Source organism: Somniosus microcephalus, unplaced genomic scaffold (genome assembly GCF_052327205.1).
Source record: "Somniosus microcephalus isolate GS21.2 unplaced genomic scaffold, FLI_Smic_1.0 unresolved_chr2, whole genome shotgun sequence".
NCBI lineage: Eukaryota > Metazoa > Chordata > Chondrichthyes > Squaliformes > Somniosidae > Somniosus > Somniosus microcephalus.
The window spans coordinates 5186305-5202890 of NW_028225180.1; positions in this window are offsets into that span (position 1 = coordinate 5186305).

The window sequence follows — 16586 nt, forward strand, 5'->3', positions numbered from 1 at the left end:
GACCATGGGTGTGGTGTACTTGAATTTTCAGAAGGCATTCGATAATATGCCACACAAGAGGTAAACAAACAAAATTAGGCTGGATTGGATTGGGGATAATATACTAGCATGGATTGAGGCTTGGTTAACGGACAGAAAACAAAGAGTAGGAATAAACGGGTCATTTTCGGGTTGGCAGGCTGTAAGTAGTGGGGGACCACAAGGGTTAGTTCTTGGGCCTCAGCTATTCACAATCTGCGGCAATGATTTGGAAGAGGGGACCAAATGTAATATATACAATTTTGCAGATGATTCAAAGCTGGGTGGAACTGTAAATTGTGTGGAGCATGCAAAGAGGCTTCAAGGGGATGTAGATTGGCTATGTGAGTGGGGAAGAACATGACAAATTTAATGCAACGATGAGAAATGAGACGTTGTCCACTTTGGTATGAAAAATAGAAAAGCAGAGCATTTTTAAAATGGCGAGGGATTGGGAAATGTTGGTGTTCAGAGGGACCTGGGCGTCCGAGTACATGAATCACTGAAAGTTAACATGAAGGAAAAGCAACAATTTAGGAAAGCAAATGGAATGTTGGCCTTCATAACAAGAGGATTCCAGTTTAAGAGTGAAGACGTCTTACTGCAATTATATAGGGCCCTGGTGAGACCACACCTGTAACGTGTACAGTTTTGGTCTTCTTACCTAATGAAGGATGTACTCCTCATCGGTGGAGTTCAACGAGTTTCACCAGAGTGGCTCCTGCGATGGGCGTGTGTGCTGTGGTTGTGGGCGTGTGTGCTGTGAGGAGGATGTCGAGAGACTCTAGGATGATTTGGACATGTTGGGTGATTGGGCAGAAACATGGCAGAAGCAATATAACGTGGGTAAATATGAGGTTATTCACTTTGGTGGCAAAACAGGAAGGCAGATTATTATCTAAATGGCAACAGTTTGGTAGAAGGGGAAGTGCAACGAGACCTGGATGTCCTTGTGCACCAGTCGCTGAAGGTAAGCATGCAGCTGCAGCAGGCGGTTAAGAAGGCAAATGGTATGTTGCCCTTCGTAGCGAGAGGGTTTGAGTACAGGAACAAGGATATCTTGCTGCAGTTGTACAGGGCCTTGGTGAGACCAGGTCTTGAGTATTGTGTGCAGTTTTCTTCGCCTTATCTGAGGAAGGATGTTCAAGCCATGGATGCAGTTCAGCGAAGATTCAGCTGGCTGATACCTGGGATGGCAGGAATGAAGTATGAGGAAAGATTGGGTCGATTGGAATTGTACTGGCTGGAGATTAGAAGAATGAGAGATGATCTCAATAAAACTTATAAACTTTTGACAAGATTGGACAGACTAGATGCAGGAAGGATGTTCCTGATGGTCGGGTGTCCAGAACCAGGGGACACAGTCTAAGGATAAAAGGTACACCATGTAGGACAGAAATGAGGAGGAATTTCTTCACCCAGAGAGTGGTGAACCTGTGGAACTCTCTACCACAGTAGGCGGTGGAGGCCAGTTCATTAAATGTGGTCAAGAAGGAGTTGGATATATTTCTTAAGGCTAAAGGGATCAAGGGGTATGGGGAGAAAGCAGGGACTGGGTACTGAATTTGGATGATCAGCCATGATCGCATTGAATGGCGGAGCAGGCTCGAGGGGCCGAATGGCCTACTACTGCTCCTATCTTCTATGTTTCTATGGGATTCGACCTTTGAGGAGCGATTGAGCAGACTAGGCCTTTATCCTCTAGAGTTCAGAAGATTGAGAGGTGATCTCATAGAAACATGCACCATTCTTACAGGGCTTGACATGGTAGATGCAGGGAGGATGTTTCCCCTGGCTGGGGACTCTAGAACCAGGGGTCACAGTCTCAGAATAAGGTGTTGGCCAATTAGGAATGAGATGAGGAGATATTTATTCACTCAGAGGGTGGTGAGTACTTGGAATTCTCTACCCCAGAGGGCTGTGGTGGCTCAGTTGCTGAATATATTCAAGGCAGAGATCGATAGATTTTTGAATATTAAGATAATGAAGGGATATGAGGATAGTGCTGGAAAGTGGAGATGAGCTACAAGATCAGCCATGATCAAAATTGAATGGCGGAGCAGGCTCGAATGGCCGCATGGTTTATTGCTGCTCCTATTCCTTATGTTGTTATAGTCCAATACCGCCCGTTTAGCGCCACCGCTTATTTAGCGCCACCACCAGAGACGAATTTCGAAGGCCAAGTCTTCCGGCATCGGCACCTATCAAACGGCACAGCGTGCTGACGATTTGGGCTTAGACTTTGCATCTCAAATGGTCGGCTTGAAACCATTCTGAGTCATTTGTTATCTTCCGTGACAGATGTTCCAGGGGTGCAGAGATATAAGGTTGTCTCTAAAATTAATAACTAGCATTTCTTTCTGAACCAAAACACTGCTGTCCGTGTCCTAACTCAAACCAAGTCCAGTTCACTCATCCCCCCTATGCTCGCTAACATACATTGTCTCCCGGTTTGGCAATGCCTCGTCTTTAAAATTCTCATCCTCGTGTTTAGCCCCAAAGCATTGCCAAGTTTCCAGTAAAGGACTTGTATCCAGAAAATGACAAAGGTTAGGTTGTTTCTTTTCAGTATTTTACCGTAAGTACCTTTCACCCCCAGGGGTGCAGCTGGATTCCTACAATTGGCATCAGTGGGACGAGGCACAGGTGAGGGGGTAGAATTCGGCTCGGACTGGAGCTCAAAAGACCACCACCTCCACTTTCTCCCTGCAACTCACACAGCATCCAGATATGGACATTAAAAAACATCATTCTTGGGGTGTGGGAATCGCTGGCAAAGCCAGGATTTATTGCCCTTCCCCACCTGCCATTGAGAAGGTTATGGTGAGCCAGCGTATACAACTGAGAGGCTTGCTAGGCCATTTCAGAGGAGCAGTTAATACTCGACCATATTGCCGTGGGTCTGGAGTTACATAACGTCCAGAATGGGTAAGGGCAGCAGAATTTCATCGCTAAAGGACATTAGTGAACCAGATGCGGTTTACAAATATCTGATAGTGTCATGGTCACCATTAATGACACTAGTTTTTCTTCCTGAATTGTTTATGTAATTGAATTTAAATTCCCCGGGTGGTGGGACTTGAACTACAGGATCATTTGGCCAGGCATCTTGGTTTACTTGTCCAGCATCATAACCACTATGCTACCATATCCTTCAAACATACCGCAATTCCTTTATCGTCACTGGATCATTAGCCTGAAATTCCATCTGCAACAGTTTTGTGGGAGCACCTTCACCACACGGATGGCAGTGGCTCAAGATGAAGGGCCAGCACTTTCTCAAGGGGTACTAGGAATGGGCAAGTAATACCTGCCTTGACAGCATTACCATATCCTGAAAATAAATTAATATAAATAATAAAATGGGATTGAAATTAATTATTTAGTAATTCATTGATTGAAACCAGGCGCGGTCGATGATCAGAGCGGGGCATCAACAGAACTTGGTGCACAAATTCAATGATTCTATGATTGCTATCGCCCATATTTTCCCAATTTCGCTGTCCTTTCAAAAGGTGTTTTAAGAAGTACCACATGATACCAAAATTGATGTCCATGTGATTAAAGTAGCAGTGGCAAAATGTTTCGGATTTTGGCTAAGAGACAGAAAGCAGAGAATAGTGGTTCCCGGTTGTTTTTCAGACTGGAGTGAAGTATACAGTGGTGTTCCCCAGGAGCCACTGTAGTGGGCATTGCTCTTTCCATATAAATCAATGCCATGGACTTGGGTATGCAGTGCATAATTTCAAAGTTTGCAGATGTCAGCAAATTCAGGCAATGTTAATAAACAATCAGAAGGGCTGCAACAGACTTGAGGTGGATACAGATGGGCAGATGCAAGGCAGATACAATTTTACACATAGAAGGGTGAAATGATACATTTTGTTATGAGGTATGAGTAGAGGCAAAATAAATTAAATGGTACAATTTTAAAGCGGCTGTACGAATAGAGAGACGTCGGCTGTACTTACAGAGATCAGTGAAGCTGGCAGGACAAATTGCGACGGCTGCTAAAAGAACATATTGAGTCCTTGGGTTTACAAAGAGAGATACAGTGTAACAAAATCCAGCTAGAAAAGCTAACCTTTTATAAATCTCTGGTTAACCCCCAGCTGAAGCATTGTTTCCAATTCTGTGAGCTACACTTTTGCAAGCATGTCAAGGATTAGAGACGCTGTAGGGATTTACCGAAATGTTACCAGGGATCTGGGACTTCAGTTGTGTGGAGAGACTGGTGAAGTAAGGATGTTTATTTAGAGCAGAGAGGGTTAGGAAATAGAAAAATGGAATCATAGGCATTTGTGGCACAGAAGGAGGCCATTCGGTCCATCTTGTGTAATTCGGTTGAAAAAGTTACCCAGCCTAATCCCACTTTGCAGCTCTGCCCTCTGGGTGAAAAAATCTCCTCATTCTCCACTCTAATCCTTCTCCCAATTACATTTAACTCTATGCCCGCTTGTGATTGACCTCTCTGCTAAGGGAAATGGATGCTGTCTATCCACTCGATCGAGTCCGCTCATAAATGTATGCACCTTAATTAAATCGCCCCTCAGCCACCACTGCTCCAAAGTAAAAGCCGCAGCCTATCCATTCTTTCCTCATTGCTTAAATTCTCCAGTCTTGGCAATATCCTCGTGTGTCTCCGCTGTACACTGTCCAGTGCAGTCACATCTTTCCCGTAAAGAGGTAACCACAAATATATGCCGTACTCTTAGCTGTGGCCTAACTAGTATTTTATACAGTTCCAGCATAACTTCCCTGCTCTTATGTTCTGTGCCTAGGCTAATACTGCATAGTATCCTATATGCCTTCTTAACCTCCCCATCTACATGTCCGGCTACTTATAGAGATCTATGGACATGCACTTCATGGTCCCTCTGTTCCTCTGCACTTCTCATTACCCTAGCATGTATTGTGTATTCCCTTGCGTTGTTAGCCCTCCCCAAATGCATTACCTCTCACTTCTCTGGAGTGAATTCCATTTGCCACTTTTCTGCCCACTGGACCAGTTCATTGATATCTTCCTGCAGTTTACAGCTATCTTCCTCACCGTCAAGCATTGGAACAATTTTTTTTCATCTCGAAACTTCTTAGACATGGCATCAGCTTTGAAGAATTATTCATTGATATATACCACAAACAGCAGCGGACCTACTACACAGCTCTGCGGAACCCAACTGGAAACAGCCTTCCAGTCAAAAAATCACCTGTCGACCATTGCCTTTGGCTTCCTGCCACTGAAACAATTTTGGATCCAACTTGCAACTTTCCCTTGGGTTCCATGGACATTTGCTTTTGTGACTAACCTGTCATGTGGGACCTTCCCAAATGCCTTGCTGATATCTATGTGGAATAAATCAAATACAATACCCTTATCGAACTTACTCATTACCTCATCAAAAAAATCAATCAAATTAGTGAGACACACGCTTCGCTTAACAAATCCATGCTGACTGTCCTTGATTAATCCGTGCCTTTCTAAATGCCGATGTATACTGGCCTTCAGAATTTTTCCAGTATTGTCCACCACCGAGGTTAGGCTGATTGGCCTGTATTTGTACTATCACTTTCTCACTCTTTAAACAATGTTACAACTTGAGCAGCCCTCCTGTCCACTGGCAGCATGGCAGTAGAGAGAGAGGATTGGAAATTGATAGTCTGAGCCTTTGCTAATGCCTGTCTTACCTCTGCTAACAGACTGAGATCCATGTAATACATGCCTCATGATTTATCTACTTTCAAAGCTGCTAAACCCCTTAATATTTCCTCTCTCACTATGTTTATCTCATGTAATATTTGACACTCCTCCTCCTTAACTACCATGTCAGCAGCATTCCTCTCTGCTGTGAAGACAAAGGCAACGTTCTTATTAAGAACCAGAGACACGTCTTCCACCTCCATACGCAGGTTACTTTTTTGGTCTCTAATAGGCCCTTCTTTTTCCTTAGTTATGCCCTTGCTCGTTATATATTTATAAAGCATCTTTCGGTTTTCCTGAAATTTACTTGGCAATATTTTTTCATGCCCATTCTTTGCCTTCCTAATTTCAAGTTTAAATTTGACCATGCACTTTCTAGACTCCTCTAGGGTTTCTTTAGTATTGAGCTCTCGGTATCTGTCAAATGATTCCATGTTTTTCCTTATCCGAACGTGTATGGTACTTGACATCCAGGGGACTCTAGAATTAGGGGTCACATCCTATTTATTTTTGGAAACATAAATGCTCCGAAACCTCAATAACTCCTCCTCGAACGCTTCCCACTGCTGGCATTGACTTCCCTTCAAGTAACTGTTTCCAGTCCACTTTTGCTAAATCACATCGCAGCTTAGTAAAATCAGCCTTTCCCCAATTCAGACATTATACCCATGGTCTATGTTTGTCCTTTTCCATAATGGGAGCTTCAATAATGATGGTCAAAATCATGTTGGATTTAATAGTGTATATAAGTCAAAACTGTTTCCAGTGGCAGAATGGTGGGTAACCAGAGGACAGAGATTGAAGGTAATTGGCAAAAGTACCAGAGGAGAGATGAGGAAAATTGTCTTTATGCAGTGAGTTGTTGTGATCTGCATTGCACTGTCTGAGAATGTGATAGTAGCAAATTCAAGAGTAAGTCTCGAAAGGGAATTGGATTATCTGTTGAAGGGGAAATTTTTACAGGGCACTGGCTAAAGATTAGGATTAATTAGATAGCTCTTTCAATGAGACGGCACGGACACAAGGGCCGAATGGCCTCCTACTGTGGTAAACCATTTTATGATTATATGACAAGGAGATATAGAGAGTGTGAAAGAGAAGGAGAGAAAGAAAAAAAGAGACTGAAAGACTGGGAGAGGTACAGTGAAAAAGTAAATTACCTTTAAAAGGGGAAGTGGATAAAGACTTGAAGGGAACAATTTGCAGGACTATGGGAAAAGAGCAGGTAAATGAGATTAATTGGAGGTGTGAGGCCATGGTGGGATTTGACACATGGAGAAGAATATTAAGCTCACGGTGTTGCCGGATTGGGAGCAAATGTAGGTCAGCGAATACATGGGTGATATGTGAACGGGTCATGATGCGTGTTAAGATATGGACAGCAGAGTTTCGGATGTGTTCTAGTATATGGAGGCTTGTAATTGGGAGGCTGGCCAGGAGAGTATTGGAATAGTCGAGTCTGGATTTAACAAATGGGGTTAATGCAGCGGAATGGCTGAGATGGGGCCAAGACGGGTGATATTCTGGAGGTGGTGATTCAGAGGATTACAGATCTGATTGCTGGATATGGAGACATAACAAGGCAAAAATGAGCAAGTAAATTAAAAGAACAGTAATGCAGTTAGCAGCACTTTGCAGAGTTAATAGTTGGATATAGAGACTTACCGGGAACAACAGCAACAAGGAGGGGAGAGTAAATGGCAAGAACAGTAATGCAGTTAAACATGGTTAGTATAAAAGCTGGACAGAAAGACTTACCAGGAACACCAACAGCAGCAATGAGCGGATAGTAAAAGTGTTGAATAATCTTAAGTGCGAAATATATCCGCAATTCTAATGGTAGCCAATCATAAGATGCAGAAAGTTGGTGAAACTCCCAGATGTAAATCCTGTCCATGGTTGTAACATTCCAATCTATTGTTCTCAGATTCTGATCCAGTTTTGTAACATTCCAGTCTACTGTTGTCATATTCCGACTACCTCTCTGTGCAGCAGCGTGCTGATCCCTGTTAGTGCCGGAGATGCTCCTCTCACTGTCACTGCGGGATAACACATTGAAAGGAATCCCTTATTAATAGAAGCGGGAAACCCTGCACTGTTGCAATTAGGGTCCATGGAGATTGTCATTAATTAGTCAATTCAATTCAATTCAAATCGCTTTATTGGCATGATAAGGTACATCTTATGTTGCTAAAGCATCGAAAAACATTTATGGTTGAACACATAAACGCAGATCTATTCATACAGTGTATAACAGTCACTGAACAAACAGCTTCACTTAACCCATGGAGACTGGCATTATTTACAGTCAGTTAACAAACAACTTCAGTTAACCTTTAGAGACTGGCCTTAATTACAGTCAGTGAACAAACAACATCAGTTAACTCCTTTCCATCCAGCACGTTTTGTACCACAGTAAAGTAGAACATTTCTGCAGTCCGAATGGGATGTATGAGGGTTACTGAGGGAAGGAAAGGTGGAAATGGCACAGGAGCTTGCCAGAATCTTTCACTCCTCCTTGGATATTGGACTGGTGGCAGAGGATTATAGGGATGCAAATGATTAACTCTGTTTAAAAAAGGACAGAGGGATAAACCCTGTACCTACAGGCCAGTCAGGTTAACGAAGGTTGTGGGGAAACTTCTAGAAGCCAAATTCTCGGAGATAATTATCTGTCACTTGGGAAAAAAATCATGGATTAATAACTGACAACCAGCATGGACAGGTTAACGGCAAAGTGTGTCTGACAATCTTGATTGAGTTTTTGATGAAGTAAGGTATAGGGTTGATGAGTGTAGTGTGGTTGACGTAGTGTATATGGACTTTAAAACATAATTAAATAAAGTCCATTGAATAAACTTGTTAGGACCAAATGGGCAGTGGCAGTGAGAAGCAGACATTGGCTAAGCGACAGAAAACAATGAGGAATGGTGAATGGATGTTGTTCAGACTGGAGGGAAGTAAACAGTGGTGTTCCCCATGGGTTGCTATTCGGACCACTGATTATATTGATAAATATTTATCACCTAGTCTTATTTGAATATGAAGGGCATAATTTGAATTTTCTAGATGACCCAAAAATCGGCAATGTAGTAAACACTGAGGGGGATACTAGTAGGCTTCAGGAGGACATATACTGTTAAAATGAGCAATGTGATAAAATGTGTCGTCGCCAATGCTATTAAATGGCATTTACTCACCAATAACCTGCTCACTGGAATTCAGTTTAAGTTCCGACAGGACCACTCAGCTCCAGACCTCATTACCGCCTTGGTCCAAACATGGACAAATGAGCTGAATTCCATAGGTGAGGTGAGAATGACGGCCCTTGAAGTCAAGGCAGAATTTGACTGAGAGTGACATAAAAGGGCCCGAATAAAATTGAAGTCAATGTTAATCAGGGGGAAAGCTCTCCACTGGCTCGCGTCATACCTAGCACAAATGAAGATGGTTGTGGTTGTTGCAGGTCAATCAGCACAGTCCCAGAACATCGCTGCAGGAGTTCCTCCGGGCAGTGTCCAAGTCCCAACCATCTTCAGCTGCTACATCAATGACCTTCCCTCCATCATAAGGTCAGAAGTCGGGATGTCCACTTAAGTTTGCAGCGTTTACTGCAATTCGCAACTCCTCCGATAATGAAGCAGTCCATGCCCGCATGTAGCAAGACTTGGACGACATTCAGGCTTGGGCTGATAAGTGGCAAGTAACACTCGCTCCACACAAGTGCCAGCCAATCATGATCTCCAACAAGAGCCAGTTCCCCTTGACATTCAATGGCATTTCCATCGCCAAATTCCCCACCATCTATATCCTGTGGATCACCATTCACCAGAAGCATAATTGGACCAGCCACATAAGAACTGTTGCTACAAGAGTGGGTCAGAACTGCATATTCTTCCGCAAGTGTCGGGCCTCCTGACAACTCATAGCCTTTTCACCATGTACAAGGCACAAGTCAGGAGTGTGATGGAATACTCTCCTCTTGTCTGGATGAGTGCAGCTTCAACAACAGACAAGAAGCTCGACTTCATCCAGGACAAAGCAACATGTTTGACTGGCACCCCGTCCGCCAACTTAACCATTCAATCCCTCCACCGCTGTAACACTGTGGCTGCAGTGTATACCATCTAGAATGCACTGCAGCAACTCGGCAAGGCTCCTTCGAAAGCATCTCCCAAACCCGCGACCTCTACCACCTAGAAGGACAAGGGCAGCAGATGCATGGAAACATCAAAACCTCCAAGTTTCCTTCCAAGCTACACACCTTCCTGACTTGGAAATATATCGCCATTCCTTCATCGTCGCTGGGTCAAAATGCTGCAACTCTTACCGTAATAGCACTGTGGGAAACTTTTCGCCTCACGGACTGCAGCGTTTCAAGAAGGCGGCTCAACTCCACGTTCTCAAGGGCAAATAGGGATGGGCAATAATTGCTGGCCATGCGAGCCATGGCCACATCCCTGGAATTAATAAAAATGATAAAAAGAAAGGTGAAATTTAATGCAGAGAGGTGTGAAGGATAAACGTGGGAGGAAAATGAGGAGAGGCTATATAAACAAAATTGTACAATTTCAAAGGTGGTACTGAAAGAAAGACACCCGGGAGTTCATGTACACAAACCTTTGAAGATGACAGGTCAAGTTGACAAGATTGTTAACGCAACACATGGGACCGTTAGCTTGATCAACAGATATAGAGTACAAAAACAAGAGAGTTATGCTGAACCTTTATAAATCACTGGTTAGGTCCCGGCTGGAGTAATGTCTCATATTCTTGGCAGCTTTAGGAAGGATCTCTAGGTCTTGGAATGGGCACAGACGAGATTTACGAGAACGGTATCAAGGATGAAACATAGAAACATAGAAGATAGGAGCAGGAGTAGGCCATTCGGCCCCTCGAGCCAGCTACGCCGTTTAATGCGATCATGGCTGATCATCCAAATTCAGTACTCTGTCCCTGCTTACTCCCCATATCTCTTGACCCTTTAGCCTTGAGAAATATATCTAACTCCTTCTTGAATTTATTTAATGAATTGGCCTCAACTGCCAGTCAATTCCACAGGTTCAACACTCTCTGGGTGAAGAAATTCCTCCGCATCTAAGTCCTAAATGGCTTACCCCTTATCATTACCCTGTGACCCCTGGTTCTGGACTCTCCCACCATCGAGAACATCCTTCCTGCAACTAGTCTGTCTAGTCATGTTAGAATTTTATAAGTTTCAAAGAAATCCCCTCTCATTCGTCTAAACTCAAGCGAATATAAGCCTAATTGACTCAATCTCTCTTCATACGTCACTCCTGCCATCCCTGGTATCAGTCTGGTGAATCTTCGCTGCACTCCCTCCATGGCAAGAACATCCTTCCTCAAATAAGGCGACTAAAACTGCACACAATACTCAAGGTGTGGTCTCACCCAGGCCCTGTACAACTGCAGCAAGACATCCTTGTTCCTGTACTCAAGCCCTCTCACTATGAAGGCCAACATACCATTTGCCTTCTTAACCGTCTGCTGCACATACATGCTTACCTTCAGCGACTGGTGCACAAGGACACCCAGGTCTCGTTGCACTTCCCCTTTTACAAATCAATTGCCGTTCAGATAATAATCTGCCTTTTTTTTGCCACCAAAGTGGATAACGTCGCAATTATCCACATTATCCTGCATCTGCCATACATCTGCCCAATCACCCAACCTGTCCAAATCATACTGGATCTTCTCTGCATCCTCCTCACAGCACACACGCCCACCCAGCTTTGTGTCGTCTGCAAAGGTAGATATATTACATCTACTTCCCTCATCTAGACCATTAATATATATTGTGCATAACTGGGGTCCATCACTGATTCCTGAGGTACGCCACCAGTGACTGCCTGCCAGTCGGAAAAAGACCCGTTTATTCCAAATCTTTGCTTCCTGTCTGGCAAACAGTTCTCTATCCAAGTGACTACCTCACCCCCAATCCCATGTGCTTTAAATTTACACGCTAATCTCTCATGCGGGACCTTATCGAAATCGTGCTCAAAGTCCAAATACACCACCTGCATTGGTTCTCCATTATCTATTCTATCAGTCTCATCCTCAAAAAATTCCAGTTGATTAGTCAAGCATGATTTACCTTTTGTAAATCCATGTTGGCTTTGTCCGATCCTGTCACTGTTTTCCAAGTACTCTGCTATTACATCTTTTATAGTGGACTCTAGCATTTTCCCCATACTGATGTCAGGCTTACTGGTCTTTAATTCCCCGTTTTCTCTCTACCACCTTTTTTAAACAGGGACCTTATTTATGTGAAGAGACAAGAGAAGGTGGAATTGTTCTCCAGGGATCACGCAATATAAAAGGGAGATATATTGGAGATGTTCAAAATTATGATGGCTTTGATAGCGTAAATATGGAGCAAATATTTCTACTGGCACAAGTGTCTGTATCCAGTAGACAAAGATATAAGATAATTGGTAAAAGTACCACAGGGAAGATTAGTATAATATGTTCTACGGAGCGTGTTGTTATGATCTGGAATGTGCTGCTGAAAAGGTGCTAGAAGCAGATTCAATATTCATTTGAAAAGTGAACGGGATCAATACTGTAAGTGAGGGCTTTGCAGGACCATGGGAAATGAATAGGGGAGTCGGATTAAATGATTAGCTCTTTCAAAGAGCCGACACAGGCTCGATGGAATGAATGGTCTGCTTCTGTGCTGTATGATTCTGTGGTTCTGTGATAGCAGAAGCCATTGTGTCCTTGTCTCATGTGTAGAATCGGCGTCCTGCAGTTTTTTATCCAGATTCTAATCATTGCTTCTACTCCGATAAAAGCGACAGTGGAACAGCAAATAAAATGTGCCTGTGAGACAAGGAGTGCTGACAAATTCATCATAGAGTTTAAACAAACAGAAATCATGAATAATTATGAGACCGAAAAAAGGGGCCATGAATGTAAGATAGTCGTCAATAAATCCAATAAGGAATTCAGGAGAAAGCTTCTTACAGAGAGAGGTGAGAATGTGGACCTCGCTACCACAGTGATTGGTTGAGGTGAATGGCATTGATCCATTTAAGGGGAAGCGTGATAGAAACATAAAAGAGACAGGAATAGAAGGTTATGCTGATAGTTTAAGATGAAATGTTGTGGGAGAAGGTTCTTGCAGAGCATAAACACCAGCATGGGGCAGTTGGGCTGAATGGCCTGTTTCAGTGTTGTACATTCTAGGTAATTTGTTTAGAGGAGAACGACACCCTGCTCTGATCACAGACCTTGCCGGTATCAATAAGTGAATTAAATTCATTGATAATATTCCTATTACATTATATATATATATATATATTTATTCTTATGATATCATGTCTAGAGTTACCCAAGACGTGGATGAGGTTTTCAGCAGAAGATAATGTCTGGCCGGGGCGGCGGCGGCCTTTGCTATTGAAGCAGAAATAACGATGGAGACTAACCATGATGCCTCTCACGGTTCAATAGCAACACTCAGCACTGACCCGTGAAGGAAGTGCCCAAGGAAACCGGACGACAGAGATAGACTGAACCTTACAGGTAAACAGAAGGACTTTTGTAATAACAGGACTGACCAACGCAAACACAGTCTTAGATTAATGCTCAGGAATGTGAGGCGCGGGTAATGACAACCATTTAATTTAAACTGCTTCCATGGCAGGGGCAGCATGAGTTAGATACCGAGTAAAGCGCCCTTTACACTATCCCACCATCAATCCCTGGGCAGGTATAGCAAGGGTTAGATACAGAGGAAAGCTCCCTTTACACTATCCCACCATCAATCCCTGGGCAGGTATAGCAAGGGTTAGATACAGATAAAGCTCCCTTTACACTGTCCCACCATCAATTCCTGGGCAGGTATAGCAAGGAATAGATACAGAGTAATGCTCCATCTACACTGTCAAATCAAACACTGCCAGGGCAGGTACAGCACGGGGTTAGATTCAGAGTAAAGCTCACTCTACACTGTCGCATCAAACACTCACAGGGCATGAACAGCACGGGTTAGAAATGAAGTAAAACTCCATCTACTCTATCCCATCTAACACTCTCAGGGCAGATATAGCATGGTGTAGAAAAATAGTAAAGCTCTTTCAATATTGTCCCACGAAACATTCCAAGGGCAGATAAAGAACCGTTAAGATACAGCGTAAATCTGCCTCTACACATCAAAAACTCGCACGGCATGTACAGCACATATTACATAGAGAGTAAAGCTCTCTGTATACTTTCCCATCAACAGTCCCAGGCCAGGTAGAGCATGGATAAGACAAAGAGTAACACTGCCTCTACACTGTCCCATCAAACACTACCAGGGAAGGTACAGCACGGGTTAGATAAAGAGTAAACCTCTCTCTATACTGTCACATCAGACCCTACCAGCAAAGGTAAAGCCAGAGTTAGAAACAGAGTAAAACTCACTTTACGCTGTCCCATCAAACCCTCCCAGGGCAGACACAGCCCGGGTTAGATACAGTGCGGAGCTCTCTCTACACTGTACCATCAAACACTTCAAGGGCAGATCCGGCATAGGTTATATATGGAGCGAAGCTCCCACTACACTGTCCCATTCTCTGTGTATGTAGGGCTCAGTACCACATTGGTGTGAGTTCCGGCTAACTCAGCACAGGCCGGGGATGGAACCTGTGCCTTTCCTGCACTGTGTGTGTGTGGGGCTCAGTACCACAGCGGGTGAGGTAATATTTACTCAGCACAGGATTGGGATTGAGCCTGGGCCTCTCCTGCTTGGTGTGTGGGGCTCAGTACCACAGCGGGTGAGGTAAGGCTAACTCAGCACAGGCCGGGTATGGAGACTGGGCCTTTCCTGCTCTCTGTGTGTGTTGGGTGCAGTACCACAGCGGGTGAGATACGGTATACTCAGCACAAGCCGTGGATGGAGCCTGCACCTCTCCTGCTCTGTGTGTGTCTGTGTGGGGCTGACTACCACAGCGGGTGTGAGATCAGTCTAACTCAGCAGAGGCCGGGAATGGAGCGTGGGTCTTCCCAACGTTCACTGCCTCCCCGCACTCTCAGAGATGCCCTTCCCTGGAATTCTCTGCTCCAGTCTCTCTGTCGGATAAGTGTCGAGTATCAATCCCTGCTTCTGTCATACCAGCGTGTTTAAACTAATCCACTTACTTCCTGTAATAACTCTACTATCCGTGCAACAAGTGGCTTCTATTTAGCTGGCAACAGATCAGATTTGTGCCATTATTGGAGATAAAAAAACGTGGGATCACATCCAGTAATAAAACACATTCTTTCAAAGGATCATTAACAGCTCAAAGTTCCACAGGACACATAATTTTACACTGAATCAAGAACCAAGAGGGAAACACATCTCCCTCTGTCTATAATCTGCTTGTCATTCTGCGTTTTTCTCTCTAACTATATCTAATAATCTCTCCTCTCTCTATCTCCATCTATGTCTCCTCTATCTCCACTACGTTCTCTCTCCCTATCTATATCTAATAATCTCTCCTCTTTTTCTATCTCTATCGATCTCTCCTCTATGTCTCTCGCCCCTCTCACTCCCCCATCTATGTCTAATAATCTCTCTATCTCCATAATCCTCTTCTCTCTGTCATGTTACCCCCTCTCTCCCTATCTATAATCCCTTAATATCGCCATCTCTATCTGCAACTATCTCTCAGCTCAATCTCTGTTACTCTGTCCGTCTTCCTCTCTCTCTTTCACATTCTCTCAGTGTCGGTGTCACTGTCTCTCAGTATCGGTCTCACTCTCTCTCAGATTCAGTCTCACTCTCTCTCAATCTCGGTCTCACTCTCTCAGTCTCGGTCACTTACTCAATTTCGGTCTCACTCTCTCTCAGCCCTGCTCTCTTTTTCTCTCACTCTCTCTCAGCCTATGTCTCACTATCTCTCAGTTTCGGTCTCACTATCTCTCAGTCTCGTTCTCACTCTCTCTCTCATCGTGCACCGTGATCTACTCAGCTAACCCCATCACCTCACCTCTCTCCAGCGGGGTCCCATACAGTCTATCGAGGTTCATTGGTAGGGAGCAGGCCGGCTCGGTTTACATCCCGCTCGCCATTCGGATAGGACCGCTCCGCTCCAAGTGGACGTGTGTCCTGATGAAATGGGACATGGAGGATGGAAGAGGAGTCATGGGGCCGGCTTTATCATGGCTCGCGGGATCCTAGTGGATTTCAGGGATGACTGCCTTTGGGGGCAGGCAAATAAAGAAAGGTGAGATCGTAGTTATCCCGTGTAAGGAAGGGAAGGGGACCCTCTGCACCATGATGCCCAAAGAGGATTATAAACTCGGGCTCACGGTCAGCAAAATCCCACCAGAGTTCCAGGCATTTGTGCAGGCCCACCTGGCCACATTTGCCACTCACAATCATGACTGCGGGAGGGTCACTGTGTTTGAGGTCAGCGTAGACAGGGACCCCATGGCCCGACCACAGAAACAGTATAACTTCCCCAGAGAAGCAGTGCAGGACATGGAAGCAGCTATGTCCTCGTTAGTGAAGCAAGGAGTTCTGAGACCGGTAGCTACCCATGTGAATTCTCCGATATGGCCGGTCAGGAAGCCGGACAATTCCTGGAGGGCCATGATGGACAATCGGGTGCTCAGTAGTAACATCCCAGCCAGTGCACCCACAGTAGCAGCAGTTGCCGACGTCATCGGGAGTATTCCAGCATCTGCGACCACTTTCACGGTGCTGGATATTTCCAATGGGTTTTGGTCCATCCCTGTCAGGAGGGAGGATCAGTACAAGTTTGCCTTTACGTTTAAAGGGCAACAGTACAAGTGGAACTGTTTGCCACAGGGCTTCCACAACAGCCCCAGCATTTTCTATCAGTGCATGGCCGACAGTTTGAAGGATTTCAGCCATCCC